At 43.8% G+C, this 23,634-nt stretch overlaps 1 protein-coding gene across 3 annotated transcripts in view; it reads left to right on the top strand.

The window, feature by feature from the left end:
* The first annotated feature begins 11,611 nt into the window (after positions 1 to 11,611).
* OSBPL2 (oxysterol binding protein like 2) overlaps positions 11,612 to 23,634 on the top strand; it is a 76,567-nt gene continuing 64,544 nt past the window's right edge. For 2 of the 3 annotated variants that reach the window (XM_083360899.1, XM_083360898.1), the window contains exon 1: positions 11,612 to 11,738. The gene's annotated coding sequence lies outside the window, so the exon portion shown is untranslated. The remainder of the gene's footprint in view (positions 11,739 to 23,634) is intronic. The other variant, XM_083360900.1, reaches the window with a different exon arrangement.

Below are 23,634 nucleotides of genomic sequence, written 5' to 3'. Positions count from 1 at the left end.
CTGGTCTTCCTTCGGAATCAAAGAGATAAAAGCTGTTCTCCAAGACGGGGGCACCTTACCCCCCCCCTCTGGATTGTCTGGAACAGTTCCTTTAACGGTTTTATCATCTCTAATTGTAAGTTTTTATAATAGGCCGCAGTCAAGCCATCCGTGCCTGGTGCTTTATCCACCTTCAGTTCCTTAATAGCTGTAAAAATTTCTTCTTCTGTAATCAGTTGATTAATCCCCTCTTTTTGTACTTGCGTAAGAACCGGGATGCTAGCCTTCTCCAAATACGTATCAATATCTTTTGCATTAATGTCCTCTTTAGTATATAATTTCGAGTAAAAATCCACAAAGGCATCCTTAATAAGATTCTGTTGATACACAACCCTTCCTTTATACTCAATCTTATCTATATTAGATGCCCTTTGTTTTTTCCTCAGTCTATAAGCTAACCATCTGCCTGGTTTATTAGCATTGCAAAAAGTATTATGCCTAGCAAACCGCAGATTGGTCGCCACTTGATCAGCCATTAATTTATCAAATTGTCCTCTTAACAGTCTAATAGCCTCCTTGATCTTCACCTCCTCTGGGTTCAAAATCAAAGCCTTTTCTTTTTCCTTTATTTCATTCTCCAGTTCTTTCCTTCTAGTTTCCACTGCACGTCTATGTCTATTATTCATATATATCAACACCCCTCTCATATAGGCCTTGCTAGCATCCCAAACCATATCCATAGAGGTACCCTTATTCATATTCATCTCAAAAAAATCCTTCATCCGCTGTTTGCATTCTTCCACATTTCTCTGATTTCTAAACAAATTCTCATTTACGCGCCATGAGCGTCTATCTCCTCTTTCCTTATCAATCTCCAACCACACTGGACTGTGATCAGAGATAGTTCTTGCGCAGATCTTCACCTTTTTAGTTCTCAAAAGAAAATCATTAGTCAACAAAATAAAATCAATCCTCGAAAAAGATTGGTGTCTATCAGAATAAAATGTATAATCCTTCTCCTGCAGATGTCTCTCACGCCAAATATCTCGCAATTCCAGGTCATCCTTCATTTCAAAAAAAGATTTAGGCAATCTAGCGTGACTTGGAATGCGCTTAAAGGCTCCAGCCTTATCCAACTGTACATCCATAACTCCATTCCAGTCCCCCATAAAAATAAAGGATTTATAATCCAACTGGGTAAGCTTTGTATGAAGTAAACTAAAAAAGTCAGCTTGTTGTTGATTTGGTGCATATAATCCAACTAAAAGCGTCTTTTTACCTTCTAACAACAGCTCGATCATAACATATCTTCCATGCTTATCTGGTTCAATTAGATCCGCTGTTAAGGCACTTTTAACATAAACAACCACTCCATTTTTCTTATTCTCTGCAGAAGCAACAAATTGCGTACCCAGCCTCGAGTTCAATAAGTACTTTTGATCCAAAACTCTAATATGCGTTTCTTGCAGGCATATAACATCTATCTTAAATTGTTTTAAATATTGAAAAACTTTCTTCCTCTTCTGCGGTGAGTTTAGTCCATTAACATTCCAGGTTAGAAATTTAGTTGCCATGTATATCCTCGAAAAGCTCTTGGACCACAGCTTTGATTGGACTAGTTTCTTTAGGCCGTGCTCCTCCCACAGCTTGGCTATGAATGCGTTGTGAAGAATCTGAAGACTTTTGCTGATCTTGTTCTTTTATTTTCTTTGCTCGTTTTAAAGCAGCACGCGTCACTCTTTGCTCTCTAGGATCATCCAAAGAAATTGTAGCTTGATCTCCTCCAGCACCATTTTCCTCTGTTTCCTCCTCTTGTTGTTCTTCTTCTCCAGATCCCTTTCCAGCTTCCAGGAGCGTTAATGGGGTTGCTTTTAAGACATTATTGTAGAAATCACGTGCTTGTTTCACAGTAATCAGCCTATACCTTTTACCTTCATACATCACCAACAGCCCATCTGGAATCTCCCATCTGAACCTTATATCTCTTTGCTTGAGCTCTTGCACAAGAAATGTATAGTCCTTTCTTCCCCTTAAAATCCTTGGAGGAATTTCTTTTAAAACCAAGACTTCTTGTTCAGCAATCACAACCTTAGCATCATAGGCAGCTTGTATAACTTGATATCTAATTTCTCTTTTTGCAAAGTAAACCACCACATCTCTAGGCAACTTTCTCTGTCTGGCAATCCATGAGTTCACCCGAAACACTTTATCCATAGCTGCTCTTATTTCAGATGCTGGCTGGTTCAATACCCCTTCGAGAGCCTCAGAGATCAGCTGCTTTAAATCTTCTTTAACATTCTCTTTTAAGCCTCTGATTCTGACAGCAAACTGCATCTGGTAATATTGGGCAAGGCTTAACTCCCTTTCCAACTTGCCTCTTACATTTTCATTCTCCCGTGCTTTTACTTCTAATATAGCATTCCTTTGAGCCAAATCATCCACTTTTTCATCTAAATCTTCCACACATTCCGCCACTTTATGCACTGAAGTCAAAATGTCTACCTTCATCACGCTGTACTTCTGTTCCATCCTCTCTTCCATTCTTTCCTCAAATTTCTCCAATTTCTCCTCCATCTGTGCAAATTTATCAGCAATTGATTGATTAATTGATTCCAAAAGTACCTGGGCATGTTTATCCAGGGCATCTCGCAAATCCTTCAATGTCAGCACTTCAGGAGGGTGCAATGCCTGTAGTGATGATTGTTGCACCGGCGAGGATCCTCCACTCTGAAGAGTTTTAGAGGGAGGTTTAGCCGCCATCTTTTAATCCTCAATTATGACGCACTTTCAATTAAAGTTTAAAAAGTCCAACAAGTTCGAGAGTATAGTAAAATAGTCCTCTTCACCTTTTCCTCTTGTACCGCTCTGCCTGCTCCTTTAAATCATAGTCCTTTCTTCAGGCAGGGATGGTTCGCAGACGCCTGGCTCTGCTCCAGGAAGTTCGGAGCAGAGACGACGGCCAGCTGGGAGCAACCCAGGCTTCGGGGGAGTTCGATCCTTCAGCCGCCCAAGCTCCAAGCTCAGGCGGCCTCGGAGAACTCTACCCCTACCTGGGGCCTCACCCCCTCCTCTTCTCCCGAGGAGGGGGCTTCAATTTCGCCCGAACAGCTGATCGGCGCTGTTTCGGGCGAAAAAACAAACAGCTGAGCCGCGGGCAGCCTGGGGAGGCTGTCTTCGGCGCCGCGCTGCCACCGGAAGTCCCAATTGTTTGTATTTTTATACCCTGTGTTTTGGTATTAGATTGGAAAGTATTATTTTGTATTTGTATAATTATTGATATGATATATATATATGTTTGGAGTTTTCTTATATGAGTTAAAGTTTTCTTATATGAGTTAAAGTTCGGTAGTTTAAATAGTTTAGGATTGTTTGCGTAATAGATTATGATTGTTTGTATTTTTATACCCTGTATTTTGCTCTGGGAAGCAGGGGGGGGAGGGGAAAGGGAGGGAGGGGTTGGGGAGGGCTGGGGAGGGGGAAGAGGGTGGGGGGGAAGGGGTTGGGAGGGTTTTTTTTTGGTTTGTTAAACATAAAGTGTATTGTAAAACTTTTTAATAAAAAAAAAGAATATTTGGGGCTCAGTTGCGACTGTAAATCAAGGACTACTTGCATAACATCCTCATTCTTCCCCTCACTCAAATATATTCTCTTTTCCTTTGTATATTTCCTTTGAAATTTCATCGTTCTTCATTCTGTCCAAACAACCATTCCTAAACATACTTATTTCATTCACTGCAGTTCTTCATATCTTTTTGTCCTTGTATAAAACACCCCACCAAGCTGATATGTTGTCTCATACATTACCCTTTGTTCTTTATACTTCTAATCATTATCTTTTCTTTGGAAGTTTACAACACGTACAGTCAGAAATGCTGTAGAACTCAACAGAGTGTTATCTCTGATTGCCTCATGACATACCGGTAATTGGTTATTTGCAGTGATGGGATTCAAATAGGTGAATAGCCGGTTCTCTGCGTGGATGCCGCTTTTGGAAGTCCATTCTGAGCCTGGGCAACAAAAAATTAGCTATCGGTTCTGCCGAAGTGGTGCGAACCGGCTGAATCCCAGTACTGGTTATTTTTCATCAGGAAATCCTAATAGGATAAAGTCTGTTATATACTTGTTTAGAATAAATTTATTCAAAGTAGTTTGCTGGGTTATGTGCTGGATTAGCTACCTCCTTGGATTTCTGTCTTCAGAGATATAGAGAAAAATCTGGATGGATGATTGATGTTATAATCATCTTTAATTCAGGTTGGGTGTTTTTAATGTCTTTTAATGTCTTCCCCAAAATCCAGGGCCAGTTTCTAGAACCATTAATATTCTTAAGACGAAGTTAAAGCGTTCTTACTGGCAACGTATCAAAATGTCTGGCAAGTAAAAAGTAAACGAGATACAAAGGACGTCTAATGCCTCCCATATAAAAGGGGGAGAGGCAGCAATTAGGATGTAGGAAAAAAAGAAGGCCAATCTTTTTAGGTAAATTAAACTTAGAAGCCAAATACAAACAATGTTAGAAACTTGGGGGATAGCCCTGGTTATAAGAGCCTAAAATTTATTCTTGGTTATCCCAAAGATGGCAAACAACATAATTTGGTCTTCTCAGAGATGAAACACAGCAAATGTCCAAAGTTGGGACTGAGATGAATCCAGTTTGTCATGTCCTTACCATTCATAAAAAGAATGCAAGGATTTTATGTGCATAAGTGAGAAATGTCAAAATATCTCCGTTGTGCTCAGGAATGCAACTGATTTTATTTTTAAAAAAGTGTACTGTTATCCTCTAGCAACTTAAGGGAAGAACTTCCAAAGCAAGGGAAAATGGCAGATGCTTAGAACATATAATAATAGCTGTCAGAGATGTGGTTTGTTCATCCTGTGAAGAATGACTGATAAATTTTCACTGCTCCATAAAGAACCCATATAATTTCTTCATGCAAACATAGAATGGCACCTGAATTCAGCATAGTGGATTCCCATTGAAATAGTCCTTGAAATGTGTCTAGATAGACATTGTAATTATTCTAAAATGCTACTTGCAGACTATGTTTTGAGTTTATGGATACACCATAAAGAGTCCCAGTTTGTTATTTGTTCACAGTTCTGGTTGTGAGAGAAAAATACTGGAAACAACCTTTAAACGGGGCTGTAAAAGTCTTGGCCATCACTAAAGAGAAGGGGGAGGGCCTTCTCTGTGGGTGCCCCGGCTTTATGGAATCAGCTGCCGGTTGAGCTCCGGATGGCACCTGACCTTCGCTCCTTCCGACGCGGTCTGAAGACCTACCTATTTGAGCAAGCCGGCCTGGGCTGATGGGGGATGTGCTGGGGTTTTTATTGGGGATTTTTATATTATTCTACTGTTTTTAGCTCGGGCTCTTATTTAATTCTTTTTTTAATTTTTGTATTCTGTATTTTTTATGTGCCCTGTTCACCGCCCTGAGTCCTTCGGGAGAAGGACGGTATACAAATATAATAATAATAATAATAATAATAATAATAATAATAATAATAATAATAATAATAATAATAATAATAATAAATCACTGTAGTTTCTGTATTTCTCGGCTATCTGCAGCCATACAATGCTTTACTTCCAAATTATGATAGCAATCCTTTAAAAGTCTAAACAGATTTTCTTTAAAGATTACCAATAGAAGCGAGTATCTGTAGCTCAGGGTTGAACTGTGGACTCTTCGGTGCTCTTTGAACTTGGCTGTTTGCTTGCAGACATTTCATTACCCAACTAGGTAATATTATCAGTGCTAATGATGATAAATGCACTGCTGATGTTACCTAGCTAGGTAATGAAATGTCTGCAAGCAAACAATCCAACCTGCTGTTTTTCTCCTATCGTTTGACAGAGTTAATAGGTGAGTGTAAATAAAGGCACCAATTCTCTGGAATTGCTCTGAAAGGAATCCCACTGAGGCTTCTCAGTGGCTGCACTGAAGCACTACAGTATGCCAAGGACATCTTCAATCACCATTTAAAACGTAAGGTGGAATGGCTGGGCCTACACATGATACAAAGTCGCATTTGGTGGTTGAGGACTGCAACAACCGCTTGCCGATTGAGCTCCGGATCGCCCCCGACCTTCGCTCCTTCCGACGCAATCTAAAAACCTATTTATTTGAACAATCCGGCCTGGTCTGATGGGTTTGGGGGTTTGGGTTTTGGTTTTAGCATAGTTTTAATTACTGTATTATATTGGGCATATTTATTTAATCTTTTTAACTTTTGTATTTTGTATTTTGATATTTATTGCCCTGTACACCGCCCTGAGTCCTTCGGGAGAAGGGCGGTATAAAAATTTAATAAAAAAATAAAAAAATAAATAAACAATATATACAGTACATAAAATGAGGGCAAACCCTACTCCCTTACAAACACTGATCATATGTTTGAACAAGCCGGCCTGGCGTGATGGGTGATGGGTTTGGGTTTTATTGCTTTTTATGTATTTTAACTTATTGTTATAGTTTTTGGGCATCTTGTTTAATCTCTTTTAATTTTTGTATTCTTGTCTTTTAACATGTATTGCCGTGTTCACCGCCCTGAGTCCTTGGGGAGAAGGGCGGTATACAAATAAAATTATTATTATTATATTACAGGTAGCCCTCGACTTACTATCATTCAGTGACCACTCAAAGATACACTGGAAAAAAAAAGACTTATGACTGTTTTCACACTTATGACTGTTGCAGCATCACGTGATCCAAATTTGGATGCTTGGCAACTAGTTCAGATTTATGACGGTTGCAGTGCCTTGAGGTCATGTGATTCCCTTTTGCAACCTTCCGACAAGCAAACTCAAGAGGGGAAGCCAGATTCGCTCAACAACCGTGTTACTAACTTAACTATTGCAGTGATTCACTTAACAACTGTTGCAAGAGTTGAAAAAAAGGGGGGGGGAAACCTCACTTAACAAATGTCTCACTTTGCAACATAACTTTTGGGCTCAATTGTGGTCATAAATCGAGGACTATGTATGCACCCAGCTGGATAATGAAATGTCTGCAAAAAAACAACAACCAGGCTCAGAGAGCACTAAGGACCCCACAATTCAACACTGACCTACAAATATTCTCTTTTATGGATATATAAGAATTTTCATGCAATCAAATGTTACATTTGCAAAACAGTGCTGTGTAGCTCTATCTAAAGAATGGTGGGTAAACTCACTAGTCCAGGGGTAGGCAACCTTGGCTCTTTTATGACTCGTGGACTTCAACTCCCAGAATTCTATGCTGGCTCAGGAATTCTGGGAGTTGAAGTCCACAAGTCATAAAAGAGCCAAGGTTGCCTACCCCTGCACTAGGGCAATTAACTACAGTTGTTGTTGTTGTTAGTTGCGAAGTGGTGTCCGACCCATTGCGACCCTATGGGCAACGTTCCTCCAGGCCTTCCTGTCCTCTACCATCTTCTGGAGTCCATTTAAGCTCACACCTACTGCTTCAGTGACTCCATCCAGCCACCTCATTCTCTGTCGTCCCCTTCTTCTATTGTCCTCAATCTTTCCCAGAATTAGGCTCTTTTCTAGTGAGTCCTTCCTTCTCATTAGGTGGCCAAAGGATTTGAGTTTTAGCTTCAGGATCTGGCCTTCTAAAGAGCAGTCAGGGTTGATCTCCTCTAGGACTGACCGGTTTGATCGCCTTGCAGTCCACGGGACTCGCAGGAGTCTTCTCAGCACCAGAGTTCAAAGGCCTCAATTCTTTGGTGCTCAGCCTTTTTTATGGTCCAACTTTCACAGCCATACATTGCAACTGGGAAGACCATAGCCTTGACTATACGCACTTTTGTTGACAGGGTGATGTTTCTGCTTTTTAGTGTGCTGTCTAGAATTGCCATGGCTTTCCTCCCCAGGAGCAAGCATCATTTAATTTCTTGGCTACAGTCCCCATCTGCGGTGATCTTGGAGCCCAGGAAAATAAAATCTGTCACTACCTCCATTTATTCCCCATCTATTTGCCAGGAATTGAGAGGGCCGGATGCCATGATCTTGGTTTTCTTAATGTTTAGTTTCAACCCAAGTTTTGCACTCTCCTTCTTCACTCGCAACAAGAGACTCTTAGTTCCTCTTCACTTTCTGCCATTAGAGTGGTATCATCTGCATATCTTAGGTTGTTGATATTTCTTCCGGCAATCTTAATTCCAACTTTTGATTCATCTAGCCCTGCCTTTCTCATAATGTGCTCTGCATATAAGTTAAATAGGCAAGGTGACAGTATACAGCCTTGCCGGACTCCTTTCCCAATTTTGAACCAATCAGTGGTTCCGTGTCCAGTTCTCACTGTTGCTTCTTGGCCCGCATATAGGTTTCTCAAGAGACAAATAAGATGGTCAGGTACGCCCATCTCTTTAAGGACTTGCCACAGTTTGTTATGATCCACACAATCAAAGGCTTTAGCATAGTCAATGAAGCAGCAGTAGATGTTTTTCTGGAATTCTCTAGCTTTCTCCATGATCCAGCGTATGTTGGCAATTTGATCTCTAGTTCCTCTGCCTCTTCGAAATCCTGCCTGTACTTCTGGTAGTTCTCGATCCACGTACTGCTGAAGTCTAGCTTGTAGGATTTTAAGCATAACTTTACTAGCATGAGAAATGAGTGCAATGGTGCGATAGTTTGAACATTCTTTGGCACCGCCTTTCTTTGGAATTGGAATGTAAACTGATCTTTTCCAATCATATGGCCACTGCTGAGTTTTCCAAATTTGCTGGCAATTGAGTGTAGCACTTTTACTGCATTGTCTTTTAAGATTTTGAATAGCTCAGCTGGAATATTGTCACCTCCATTAGCTTTGTTGTTGCTCAGCTTTTCTAAGGCCCACTTCACATTCTAGGATGTCTGGCTCGAGGTCAGTGACCACCTCAGTGTGATTATCAGGGATGTTAAGCTCATTCTTGTATAGTTCTTCTGTGTAATTTTGCCACCTCTTCTTAATCTCTTCTGCCTCTGTTAGGTCCCTGTCATTTTGGTCCTTTATCATGCCCATTTTTGCATGAAACGTTCCCTTCATCTCTCCAATTTTCTTGAAAAGATCTCTGGTCCTCCCTATTCTATTGTTGTCTTCTATTTCTTTGCACTGTTCATTTAAAAAGGCATTCTTATCTCTTCTAGCTATTCTCTGGAATTCTGCATTCAATTGGGCATATCTTTCTTTTTCTCCCTTGCCTTTCACTTCCCTCCTTCCCTCAGCTATTTGCAAAGCTTCCTCAGACAGCCATTTTGCTTTCTTGCATTTCTTTTTCTTTGGGATGGTTTTGTTGCTACCTGTTGTACAATGTTGCAAACCTCTGTCCATAGTTCTTCAGGCACTCTGTCTATCAGATCTAATTCCTTAAATCTATTTGTCACCTCTACTGTATATTCAACAGGGATATGATTTAATTCATACCTGACTGGCCTAGTGCTTTTTCCTACTTTCTTCAGTTTCAGCCTAAACTTTGCAAGGAGAAGCTCATGGTCTGAGCCACAGTCAGCTCCTGGTCTTGTTTTTACTGACTGTATAGAGCTTCTCCATCTTTGGCTGCAGAGCATATAGTCAATCTGATTTCTGTGTTGACTGTCTGGTGACGTCCATGTGTAGAGCCGTCTCTTGGGTTGTTGGAAAAGAGTGTTTGCTATGACCATCGTATTCTCTTGACAAAATTCTATCAGCCTGTGCCCTGCTTCATTTTGTACTCCAAGGCCAAACTTGCCTGTTATTCTAGTTATGTTTTGGCTTCCTACTTTAGCATTCCAATCCCCCATGATGATAAGGACATCATTTTTTGGTGTTAGTTCTATAAGGTGCTGTAGGGCTTCATAGAACCAGTCAATTTCATCCTCTTCAGCACTGGTGGTTGGGGCATAGACTTGGACTACTGTGATATTGAATGGTTTGCCTTGGATTCGAACTGAGATCATTCTATCATTTTGAGGGTTGTATCCCAGTATTGCTTTTCCTACTCTTTTATTGACGATGAAGGCTACTCCATTTCTTCTGAGGGATTCTTGCCCGCAGTAGTATACCTGATGGTCATCTGAATTAAATTCACCCATTCCTGTCCATTTTAGTTCGCTGATACCTAAGATGTCGATGTTCAGTCTTGTCATCTCTTGTTTGACCACTGGACGTGGACGCTTTCCTTGATTCATGGATCTTACATTCCAGGTTCCTATGGAGAAAAAATCTTTACAGCATCGGACTTTCTTTTCACCACCAGACACATCCACAGCTGAGCGTCCTTTTGGCTTTGGCCCAGTCACTTCATTCTTTCTGGTGCTACTAGTACTAGCCCTCTGCTCTTCCCCAGTAGCATATTGGATGCCTTCCGACCTGAGGGGCTCATCTTCCAGCGTCGTATCATTTTGCCTTTTGGTACTGTCCATACAGTTTTCATGGCAAAGATACTGGAGTGGGTTGCCATTTCCTTCTCCAGTGGATCACGTTTTGTCAGAACTCTCTGCTATGACCTTTCCGTCTTGGGTGGTCCTGCACGGCATAGCTCATAGCTTTGTTGAATCACGCAAGCCCCTTCGCCACGACAAGGCAGTAATCCATGAAGGGGTAACTACAGTCGGAGAGCTGTATTTCTTTCTGCAAGTTCAAAGGACAGCTCCCCAGTCCATTTCTGCTCCCCGCCCCCAGTGTGATACCTTTCAAATGTGTTACAAATACAGCTCTCACAATCAACAGCCATGCTAGCAAGGTCCTAAAGGTGCTTTTTCAGGAGGCAACTGGACTTTCTTGCTTTTCTTTGAGGACGTTTCGCTTCTCATGCAAGAAGCTTCTTCAGTTCTGACTGGATGATGGGGGTAGGTGAGAAAGGGATTATATTCCTTTGCAGACATCAGGTCATTAGCACCCTTCAAGGGCTCTCAGAGAGAGTGCTAACGAGCAGAGGACTGCAAAGGAATATAAATCCTTCCATCCCCACCCCCAAATCCAGTCAGAACTGAGGAAGTTTCTTGAATGAGAAGAGAAACGTCTTCAAAGTAAAAAACCAAGAAAGTGCAGTCGCCTCCTGAAAAAGCACCTTTGACCTGGATGACTGAGAGACATCAGCAAAGGATTCTGGGAGTTGTGGTCCTAACTAACACACCTAGAGCATCCCTGGTGGAGGAAGCGCTTCTGTGCAGCCCAAGATGCCTATCTGATCATGGAGATTGAACATCAACAATCAAATGAACGTCTGCCAGGCAGCACAGCGCCTGTTTTTTTCAACTTCGGGGATCACAAGCGGTATAACCGCATTCCGGTTAACCCGTTTCTGTCATCGGGCGCCCGAAGGCTGTGACGCGCCAAGAGCTGCTCGACAGGATTACTTTCCCCCATCTCATTTGCATGGCCTCGCCCCTGCCGAAGGACGCCATTGGCCGAGCAGCCCTGCCTGAGGTCGAGTCCGGCGAGAATGCGCGAAAGCTCGGGAGGAACTCCGGCGCCCCAGGCTTCTGATTAGCATAGTCCCCGCCCTTTCCCTTCCCTCGCCGTCCATTGGCCCGCTTGACAGGAGGAGAGCGAGACGGCACGCCCGGGGGGAGCGGAGGGGGTGGAGTGGGGTCCTTCGAACGTCACGGCGCTCCGTCGCTGACGATTGGACGGCCCAGCGTGTCTGTCAAGCTGCGGGGGGGGGGACGTTGAGAGAGCAGGGGGTGGCGGCGGGTCTCACTTCCGCCTCAGGGAGTGACAACGGGTCTCGGCGGGGGCTTGCGGCCGGAGAGGCGTGTGCGCGTGCGCACGCCCGCACCGCAGGACGGGAGACGCGCTGGGCGACAGGTAACCCACCGCCGGCGGGGATGGAAGCGGCGGCCGGCCCTCGCGAACCCTCCGGGCTCCACAGCTCGAGCCCGGCGGCCTGGCCGAGGGAGCTCTACGGTCCCGCCGGCCTGGCTGAGGGAGAGGGGAGCGGAGGAGGGAAGGCCGCGCTGGCTGAGGATTATGGGCGGGGGTCGGCAACCTCGGCTCTTTTATGACTCGTGGACTTCAACTCCCAGAATTCCTGAGCCAGCTGTGCTGGCTCAGGAATTCTGGGAGTTGAAGTCCACGAGTCATAAAAGAGCCGAGGTTGCCGACCCCTGCCGACCCATCTCGCGGGGTTGTGGAGGCGGAACAGGCCGGGCTGAGGGTTTCCTTAGAGGGGAAGAATCGCCTCCACACACACACACCCCGGTGACGGGGAAATGGGAGTTGTCGCCGCCCTCGTTGGGGAACGTCGAGGCGTTGGGGACGGGAGACCCCGCGGTGATCCAAGCCGGGCATCGTGAATCTGCCTTCTCAGGGCTCTCTTGCCCTCTAGGCCAGGGGTCTTCAAACTCAACCCTTTTATGACTCATGGACTTCAACTCCCAGAATTCCTCAGCCATGCACGCTAGCTGAGGAATTCTGGGCATTGAAGTCCACGAGTCATAAAAGGGCTGAGTTTGAAGACCCCTGCTCTAGGCTCATTTGGGGAATCTTTCTGCCAGTGGGGGAAAGAGCAGGCTGGGGCGGCTCAGCCTCGGGAGGAGGTTTTTAGGCCGTCCTTCCCTAAGTCGGTTTCTGGGAAGGGCTCTGGGAAAGTGCAGCTAGTCCTCGACTTACAACGGCTCATTCAGTGACCGTTCAAAGCTACGAGAGCGCACTGAAATAAGCGACTTTAACGATGGCTTTTCGCGCTGGGTGCCCTGAAGACTCGAATGAGCTCTGCAGGACTGATAGGGAAAAAGCGCTTTCCATAAGGGACTGAAGTGGAGAGTTTTTTTTTTCCTTCTTGGTCACTCTGGGGAAAAGGGCCGAGCTTGTCATCCAACATTCAGAAGTCCCACCCCTCTCGATCAGAGGTTCCAGAACTTTCTTTTCTAAAACAGAAATTACTTAGGACTGTTTTTCGCACTTAGGACCGTTGCAGCACCCTCCTGGTCACGTGATCGAAATTCAGACGCTTGTCAACTGACTCACCTTTACGACGGTTGCAGGGTCCCGGGCTCATGTCATCCTCTTTTGTGACCTTTTAAGAAGCAAACAGATCCACTTAACAACTGTTTGGCAAGAAGTGATGCACAATAGGGCAAAATTCACTTAAATGCCTCGCTTAACAACATAAATTTGGGGCTCAGTTGTAAGTTGAGGACTACCTGTACTGGGTTGCTCTTCCTTTTGGGGTCCCCGACCCGAGGGTGGTAGTTGGGGTGGTGGCCCATCTTGCTTCTGAGCTGAAGAGGCCTGTCGAGTCCCCAACTTCCTTAGCTACCTTGCTTGCTTCTAGGGGTTGATGGAGCAGCTTGGCTGGCAATGCTGATTGCTGCAGGCTGGCAAGCTTCACGTGAGAATGAAGGGCTGCAGCCTGTTTATATCATAAGATTATTCTGGTTTAGCTTTCGGCCTGATGATCTCAGTTCCTTACAGGGTTAAAGAGGCAATGAGAGAGACTGCCTCTTTGGTCCTCATCTGCTATTCCTTCTACAGGTAGTCCTCGACTTAACGACCACCAAAATTTATGTTGCTCGAAGTGAGAAATTGGTTGAGGTTTGCCCCATTTTACGACCTTTCTTGTCACAGTTGTTAAGCGAATCGCTGCAGTTGATAAAATTAGCAACCTGGCTGTTAAGTGAATCTGGCTTCCCCATTGAATTGGTTATCAGAAGGATGCAAAAGGGGGTTCACAAGATCTTGGGACACTGTAACTATCACAAATATGAGACAGTTGCGAAGTGTCTGGATTTTGATCCCGTGAACATGGGGAGGCGGCAAAGGTCATAAGTGCGAAGAATGGTCACAAGTCACATTTTTCAGTGCTGTTGTAATTTTGAATGGTCACAAAATGAACTGTTGTAAGTCGAGGACCTGTATTAGAGAAATAGCAATTCTGTTCACTTTTTTTACTCATATTTACTGGTGATTTTTGAAAATAGATGAAGTACTCCAGGATAGGCTGAAATGCTGCTCCCTCTTATTCTCTTTTCCTGGATTGGAACAGTTTTTCATGATCGTGCAACCATTCCTCCTTGGTAATATGCCCCCCTCCCCATCTGACACTTCAGCGCTGGTATTTGAATTCATAAGCTGTGCTCTTAAGGAAAAGGTCATGCACCCTTCTCAGTTCAAGGAAGATGACATTTTACTGGTGTAAAGCTACCTTGAGAATGGGATAGTTCATTCTGGGTTGAGCAAAATGGCGGATGTTCCTGTATATGTGATGCACTTGTTTTTCATTATTCTGATTAACGCGGGGTTTGACTTGCTGAGGGCCATCAGGTTAGAAGGTTTGAAAGGAACCATGTCCGTTGATCGTTATAGCCTTGTTGTCTCTCTCTTTCAAAGATGGTGTGAGTTGATTAACAACTGTTGAGAAACAACAGTTGAGGATGTTGACCATAATGTGACATAAAATGCAGGGTTTGAGGAGCTACTGTCCCGATGCCACTGAGCTCTTCTATTTGATGAAGGAATGAGTCACATTTTAAGGTGGGTTCACCTCATACCGTAGTCCAGGGGTAGGCAACCTTGGCTCTTTTTTATGACTTGTGGACTTCAACTCCCAGAATTCTATGCTGGCTCAGGAATTCTGGGAGTTGAAGTCCACGAGTCATAAAAGAGCCGAGGTTGCCTACCCCTGCCCTAGTCTTTTGAAATGTGTACAAGTAGTCCTTGACTTACAACTGCAATTGAGCTCAAAATTTCCACTGCTAAGTGGGACGGTTGTTAGGTGAGTTTTGGCCCATTTTACGACCTTTCTTGCCTCAGTTGATAAGTGAATTACTGAAGGTGTTAAAGTTAGTAATACGATTGTTAAGTGAATCTGGTTTCCCCATTGACTTTGCTTGTCAGAAGGTTGAAAAAGGCAGACCACATGACATGCCCGGAACATTGCAATTGTCATAAATGTGAACTAGCTGCCAAGTATCTGAAGTTTGATCACATGATGCTGTGATGATCGTACGTGTGAAAAGATGTCATAAGTCACATTTTTCACTGCTGTTGTGACTTTGAAGAGTCAGTAAATGAATGGCTGTAAGTCAAGGACAACCTGTACCAAAAGCTCTTTTTTTGGGTAATAAACAGGGATAGCGTACCGCCTAATTCCTTTCACAATGCAGTATTTGCTATTCTTTCTCTTGGATTGTTTCATCTAACAGGAAGAATTCCGCTGGCAAGATCTCCTGCCTTTTCCTCATAGCAGTCAACTGTGGCAAGGCATTAGACTACTTTGATCAGATTGGATTTTTTTTTTTAACCTATGCCTCTGAATAATTAAGGATTTGAAAACAGTTGCAGCAAGTCTTTATGAAAGCATTTATAGTGAAGGACAACTGTAAACAAAGGGGAGGACAAAATTATTTTTCTTTTGAGGAAGCCCCCACAATAGCACTAAGTTGAAAATTTTATTGTTCCCTAGAGAAAGAACAGGGACGCGGTAGCTCAGTGGATTAGGACGCTGAGCTTGTTGATCAGAAGGTCGGCAGTTTGGCGGGTCGAATCCCGAGTGCCACGTAACAGAGTGAGCGCCTGTTACTCGTCCCAGCTTCTGCCAACCTAGCAGTTCAAAAGCACGTAAAAATGCAAGTAGAAAAATAGGGACCATTCCGGTGGGAAGGTAACAGCGTTCCGTGCGCCTTTGGCGTCCAGTCATGCCGGCCACATGACCACGGAGACGTCCTCGGACAAGCGCTGGCTCTTCGGCTTTGAAACGGAGATGAGCACCGGCCCCTAGAGTCGGAAACGACTAGCACACATGTGTGGGGGAACCTTTACCTTTACCTTTAGAGAAAGAACGCTGCTTTCCCAGCTGAGTACAGCTCATCAATTTACGACCACAACCGAGCCCCAAATTTCCATTGCTAAGCAAGGCAGTTTGTTAAATGAGTTGTGTCCCATTTTACGTTTTTTTTTTTGGCAACAGTTATTAAGCAAATCACTGGTTAAGTGAATCGTGCAGTCACTCAGCATATCTGGCTTCTCCCGTTGACTTGCTGTGTTGGAAGCCAGCTGTGAAGGTGATCGCCATAACTACATGCCATTTGTCGAGCTTCCAGATTTTGGTCACGTAACCCTGGGGATGCTGCCGTGGTTTTGTGAGAGCGAAAGCCGCTCACAAGTCATTTTTTTTTTCAGTGCTTCTTGTAACTTTGAACAGTCTTGTTCAACTTGCGTGTTTTTTTTTAAAGTATAACACTATGGAAAGATCTACAATATCAAAATATTTTTTTTCTTATGATATGGAAATAGAAACATAATATGGATACTATGAAGGGATGTTTCCTGTCGTTAAAAAGGGAAGATGCTCATATTCCTGTGCTGAGGGTGGTCTGAGAGATGAGAACCTTTGGGTTTCTTCTTGTTGTTAGCTGCGAAGTCGTGTCCGACCCATCGCGACCCCATGGACAACGTTGCTCCAGGCCTTCCTGTCCTCTACCATCTTCTAGAGCAGGGGTCTTCAAACTTGGCCCTTTTATGACTTGTGGACTTCAACTCCCAGAATTCCTCAGCCAGGCACTCTGGCTGAGGAATTCTGGGAGTTGAAGTCCACAAGTCATAAAAGGGCCAAGTTTGAAGATCCCTGTTCTAGAGTCCATTTAGGCTCATGCCTACTTCTTCAGTGACTCCATCCAGCCACCTCGTCCTCTGTCGTCCCCTTCTTCTCTTGCCCTCCACCTTTCCCAGCATTAGGCTCTTTTGGGTTGCTAGGCCGTCCGAATTATTTTACGATCAATGTATGCCGATTAGTGTACATTCAAAGTGACGTTAAAGCTATTATTCTATTATTCTATTCTATTGCTGACTTCTTCTCTTATTGCCTTTTACCTTGACTTGGCAAGAAACTCCTCTAAATGTGCTGCCCTTATTACTGAATAATAAGCTTACGAGCTGGTAGGAATTACTCTTCTGCCTAGATTTTCTGTTTTCTGCTGACTTTCAGATTCTTTCAGGGTTTGTTTAGGGAGCAGTGTGGGGTAATTGTCCCTGTCGTTCCGTTGATTTTCGACGGCAGACACAGAGCATTTTACAAGGGAATATCTCATTTCGATTTTTTTTTCTGGAGGCAGGTCTAGAAAAAGTTCTGATGTAGCTTCCTATAGGACAGGGGTGTCAAACTGCCAGCCCGCGGGCCAGACACGTCATCCCAACACCGTGCCCACCCCATTGCTGGCAATGGAGAAAAAGCTCTGACACGTTGCGCAACGTCACATAACGTCGCGAGTTCGACGTGTCTGCTATCGGAGGACAGACCACCTTTCTCATTCTGATCCAGCTTTGGTCAAGAGAGCATTTGTGCTAGTTGGTTCTGGCAGGGCACCCCCAGTCTTGGAAGATCTCTGCTCTTCTTTTTTATATATTTCTCTCCCTTTTTTAAAAAAATTTGAATGTTTTATTTGAACTCTTGTGGAAGCTAGCAAATCGTGAGACAGCCGGCTAGCTCGCAATTCTTTTGTCTGTACATAGTTCAGCCACCTTCTCCAACAGCTAAGGTGAAGCCAGACTGGTTTTCTTTCCTTGTCATGGTTTTCCCGGGGGCACGTGGGCTGAAAGCTAGGCGACCCTCATGGTAACTGGAGGGTCCTTTGCCACTACACTGGAGTACTGGACAGCTCAAGCACTAGAAGTGATAGAAACTGGTGGCACAGGGGGATGCCCCATTGCTCCACAACTTCACCAAAGAACAGCAGGCTTTGATTTCCCGAACTGGCTTTACTAGATAATTCTCCTCCCCGCCCCCCCCCCCATTCCCCAGAATCCTCTAGGAAGGAAAGAGGGTCTGATGCTGAATTAGGCCATAGGTCTTCAGACCTGGCACATACTTGTGATGTTGTTTGTTCGTTCTTGTCTGAAATGGCTTAGGGCCTCCTGCTTGAGCAGGGGGTTGGACTAGAAGACCTCCAAGGTCCCTTCCAGCTCTATTCTGATGGATTGATTGCTTGACTCCCCCCTTTCCACTAGCTCATTAGAGGCTTCCTCTTTACAGCAGAGGTTGAGGCTTAGCTTGCCGTAAGAGGAGGAAAAACCAGTGATCTAAAGGAAGATAGATGCCTTATCCTCATCCCTTAATTGCATGTGATTGAAGCATCTCCACTGCAGAACCAATCAAGTATAGAGGAGGTGGAGTTCTTCTTGGACAAGGAGAGCAACCCCTGGTTTCCAGATCCATCAGAATTTGCAAAAACTCGGAATTCCCACGCCATCTCAGAAAAGCCTTGCCTGATTCCAGTGCATTTCCTGATAGACTGGCATGCAGCAAAGATATCCCTTGCGCCTGGAAGCGCTGCCCTATTCCTCTCCTATCTGCATATGCAAATCATCTTTGACAGAATGGGAATCCCTGTGAGTGGCAGTGGGTGGCTCTTCCTGATTCCCAAACTCTTACATTTAGGCAGGAGAAACCAAAGGCACAAATACAGATTTGGAGAGACCTGGCTTAAAAACAGCCACTGTGAGAGGGACCTTGGAGTCCTAGTGGACGATCATCGCTTGACTGTGAGCCAGCAGTGTGCAGCAGCCAGAAAAGCCAATACAATCCTGGGCTGTATAAGCAGAGGCATAGAATCATGATCTCGTGAAGTATTAGTACTGCTTTATAAAACCCTAGTAAGAAGCACACCTGGAATACTGCAGATAATTTTGGTCACCATATCACAAAAAAGATGTTGAGAGTTTGGAAAAAATTCAGAGAAGAGCAACTAAGATGATTAAAGGCCTGGAGACTAAAACATAGAAAGAATGGCTGCGGGACTTAGATTTGGCTAGTCTAAAGAAAAGAAGAAAAAGGGGAGACATGATAGCAATATTCCAGTATTTGAGGGGCTGCCACAAAGAAGAGGGGTCACATTATTCACTAAAGCACCAGAGGGAAGGACGAGAAACAATGGTTGGAAACTGATCAAAGAGAGAAGCAACCCGGAATTAAGGAGAAATTTCCTGACAGTGAGGACAATTAAGCAGTGGAACAACTTGTCTTCACCACTGGACATTTTTTAAGAAGAGACTACCAGACATGTCAAACTCACAATGTCACGTGACGTCGCGCAACGTGTCGGAGCCTTTTCGCCATTGCTGGCAATGGGGTGGGCGCGGCTTCTGGATAATGTGTCTGGCCCGCGGGCCGGCAGTTTAACACCCCTGGACTAGATAATCACTTCTTTGAGATGATAGGTCCTCCTGCTTGAACAAGGGGTTGGACTAGAAGACCTCCAAGGTCCCTTCCAGCTTCTATTCTGTTCTATTCTATTCAAGTCAGCAGAAAAAAAATCCATCCTAATGGAGGGAGGGAGAGGGATAGAAGGGCAGCTAAACATTAGATTACATGTTTGACTGCATTATACTAAAAGCAGACCTTGGGGGAAAAAAAACACAGATCAGCCTGGTATAGCAGAGACCCCAAATCAAGATACACCAATCTCTGTCCCAGCCTTTTGTAGGCAGAAATCTAATGCAACTTGCCTGTCTGTGGACTTATGTAATAATAAATGCATCATTCCTAAAGGTAATCTTAAACTGTCATATGATCAAATTTGCCAGCCCCACCTTGTCCCAAGATTACTTCACACTACCTCCGCGATCTCCTATGTTGATCACCTATCTCTGTAAGCCATAAACCATCTTTGAAAAAGTACAGGTCATTAAGCAAGTCCCACAAGGTGAGAGGTTTCTTGGGTCCGTGTTCTTAGCAGATCGTTGTGGACCTGAATCCATAAGTCTCCATATCAAGTACTGCAAGTTTCAGATGGATACTCTGTGGTCCATCAAAGAGTGCTTACAGGAGAACTACGTCTAGCTTTAGTGGGGTATAGAAGATTTAACTATGCATTGCAGTCCATCCTGTAGAAACGTACTGAGATTCAAATACCAGGTCCATGTCCCTCCATTTGACCCAGAGTATTCAGAATACAAGTAGACCTTGACTTGCAACCACTCACTGAGTGACTGTTCAAAGTTACAAGGGCACTGAACAAAGTTTTCACACTTAACGACCGTCATAGCGTTCCCATGGTCACGTGATCAAAATTTGGACGCTCGGCAACTGGCATGTATTTATGATGGTGGCTGTGTCCCAGGGGTCATGTGATCACTTTTGCGACCTTCTGACAAGCAAAACCAATGGGGAAGCCAGATTCACTTAACAAACCGTGTTACTAAATTAATGGTGCAGTGATTCACTTAACAAATGTGGCAAGAAAAGTTGTAAAATGGGGCAAAACTCACTTAAGAACTCTTGTGGAAATTTTGGGCTCAATTTTGATAATACGGTGAGGACTACCTGTATAACTTTATAGCTGTATAACCTGTATAATATACACCCACCCCACCCACCCCATCCTAGGGAGACTAATGCTTGTATTCCTTGAAGTTGTGATTCTCAGAAGCCATATCCGTGAGCTGATCATAAATACTCTTCCATGAAATTTGCCTATAACTTAATAGAGATTTTATACGCCTTGCAGCTCTCACTGATGTTGTGGTTTTAATAGGGAAAAGCTGAGTACAGGTAAAGACAGCTTAAGCCACTGTCACTATAATGGCTTTTGATCAATTGAAGGCAGCCTTATAGAGTCACAGCAAAAAAAAAAATGGTGCAAGGCGTGCTTGCAAGGTGTGCCATGGTTGGATGCAAGTGAATAAAAATCTCTTTTGCTTGCTGCTTGGATTGTGTTACACTGAACCCAGTTTGGAAAAATATAAATTTTATTTCCTTCCAAAGTATTCATCTTTCTGTCATCCCCCTATGTTTAGAAACTTCATTATTGACAATCTTTGGGAGCTCCTTGGTACACCACAGCTTCTGCAAAATGTAGTGTTGGCCAAATGTAAATATAAAAAACTTAGTATAGTAGATGAATAGTTGGATTGTGCATATCTTAAATGTGAATTAGAAGTCCCAATTTTATTCTTGGTTTGGCATGCAAGTTGTGGGAGCTATAAGTCTGACTTTGATTTTGACTTGTTGGATAACAGCTAAAAGTGCATTTTTGAGAAGGGTTGTTTATTGAAATATTTCACTGAATGTGGATGTTGTATCTGGCACTACAGTTTAGAATGCAATACATGTAATGCTTGTGCACTTGCACAACACTTGAGTTTGTTGGTGCTTACTTCAAAATGGATGCATTATGTACAAATTTAACGGGTACAGTATTTCAAATTTAAATTAAAAATGTTCATATTTTGCTCTTGAAATGTGGCCTGCGTGATCTTGTCCAGAAAGAGTATTTGCTTTTTGCTTTGCAAATATTTCCCAACAGGAAAGCAAAACTTGTTGCAATTAGTAACAATAGTTGATAAGTGACAAAAATTAGTTCTACTTATCTGCAGTTTACAAGCGAGGAAAGAGCATATTATCATAATTAGCTGATTCTTCTGACATCTTTTAACTCGGGGTTCCCCACCAAGGGTGCTCACACCCGCTGGGGGTGAGAGACGATATTCCAGGGGGTGCGAAAACTTGGGGTTTTCAAAATGACAGTGTCTATGCATCATTCGTTGCCGTTATTTTGAACTTTTGTAAGGGGCGCGAGAATATATCAGAAGCATTCTAAGGGTGTGGGGTGTAGAAAAGGTCAAGAACTTTTGATTTCAGTATAATCCACTTTGATGATGGATCGTGATTTAGAAATTAGGGACTAGGTGTATTGATAGAAAATTCAATTAAATCAAAATGTCTGTAAACAGGCGCTTTTAATGTAGAGGGAAATATCACACTTGTGTGAAGACATTCACTAAATCTTTAGGAGCGCATCTAATTAGGAACAGCATGATAAAGCATGGATTAGCTCGGGGGTGTCAAACTTGCAATGTCAGGTGATGTGTCATGACGTATCGTGACTTTTTTTCCCATTGCCAGCAATGAGGTGGGTGCGGTTTTGGTATGATACATGCGGCCCGTGGGCCGGCAGTTTGACACTCCTGGATTAGATGGTCTTTTAGCTGATCCAGCAAGCTTTTATGTTTTTAGGCAGAATGCCTGCACTGCAATGCATGAAGTAAGTGACTACGAGTTGGAAGTTAGGAAGATGTACAGTAGTTGGTGTGAACTCCATGACAAATAGCAATTGGCTCCTTTAAACTCCATTGCTTCCAGATGCAGAAGTGGTTAAAAAAAGCTAAGCAGTGAAACAATTTAATATCTGCAGATCAGTTGAAAACATTTTTTTTACCCTTTTGCCATATGAAAGATGTTCGATTTTAATTTTTAACCCAGAAATGAAGGCTCAGTTTTGGTTAAGACGCCTTGTCTAAAGTATTAAATATAATGATTACTTGTCAGTGGCCTGACATATACTGCATGGCGAAACGGATTTAATGTTGAATGAATAAATCTCATCCAGTCTTTGGATCAAGTCACCTCCAGTTCTTTTTAGTCTTCCTTCAGTTATCATTGTTGAGCTTTATATCCAAGATGTAAATTGTAGTTGGTTAATTGTGGTTTACAGAAATAAGTTTTCAAAGTCATAAAAATCAGGGTAATAAGCTGTAATTAAGCCAATGCCGAATGGGACGCGGTGGCTCAGTGGGTTAGGACGCTGAGCTTGTCGATCAGAAGGTCGGCAGTTTGGCGGGTCCGAGTGCCGTGTAACAGAGTGAGCGCCTGTTACTTGTCCCAGCTTCTGCCAACCTAGCAGTTCAAAAGCACGTAAAAATGCAAGTAGAAAAATAGGGACCACCACGGTGGGAAGGTAACAGCGTTCTGTGCGCCTTTGGCGTCTAGTCATGCCAGCCACATGACCACGGAGACGTCCTCGGACAAGCGCTGGCTCTTCGGCTTTGAAACGGAGATGAGCACCGGCCCCTAGAGTCGGAAACGACTAGCACGCATGTGCGGGGGAACCTTTACCTTTACCTTTTTAAGCCAATGCTATACCTTAGTTAAAAATGGAGCAAAAAGATTATGGTGGCTTGTCTCTGCTTGAGGATCATTTGCATGACACTGAATTCTAGTTTTACATGTGCAGGCAAAATCAGCGGCGTTATTTGCACACCAGACTGAGCATTCTGAATGGTCAGAAAGAATGGTTCCAGAGTTTTTCTTAACCATGCGTAACTGGAACTGTGCTTGAAATAAATTCCGTAAATTATGAAGCCATGTTTTGAAGTGGCGCATTTTAAATCAATTGCAAACAATATTATGTCACTCAGATGTAATAGTTAACCCAATGCAGACACTTCTTAGTTTCTCTTTATGGCCCTAAAAGGGAGAGTGAGGCACACACAAACCTGATCGTCACAGCAACGTTTGCCTGCTTTCACAAATCACAATAAACCAAGTCAGGAGGAAGGAAACTTTTTAAAAATTCTGTAGAGCTGAAGGAGATAACCCTATACCACGGGTCGGCAACCCGCGGCTCCGGAGCCGCATGCGGCTCTTTAAGCCATCTGCTGCAGCTCCCTGTCCTGCTCTGCCATTCTGGAAAAAAAGTGGGAGTAAAAAAGTCCCATTGAGAGAATGGGGTGGCAGAGGTTTGGGGAGCTGTTGCCTTGTCAAACATGGACGAAGGCATCAGCTCTCCAAACGGGCGGCGGTGGTTTGGAGAGCTGCGCGCGCAGCTCTCCAAACCTCCACCGCCCTGTTTGCAAAACTGCTGCCTTCGTCCATGTTTGACGAAGGCATCAGCTCTCCAAACGGGGCGGTGGAGGTTTGGAGAGCGGCGGGTTGGAGAGCTGCACGCGCAGCTCTCCAAACCTCCACTGCCCTGTTTGGAGAGCTGCT

Source organism: Vipera ursinii, assembly GCF_947247035.1.
Source record: "Vipera ursinii genome assembly, chromosome: 3".
Classification (NCBI taxonomy): Eukaryota; Metazoa; Chordata; class Lepidosauria; order Squamata; family Viperidae; genus Vipera; species Vipera ursinii.
The sequence above is the reverse complement of the archived record's forward strand: the minus strand, read 5'-3'. Positions and strand labels throughout refer to the sequence as shown.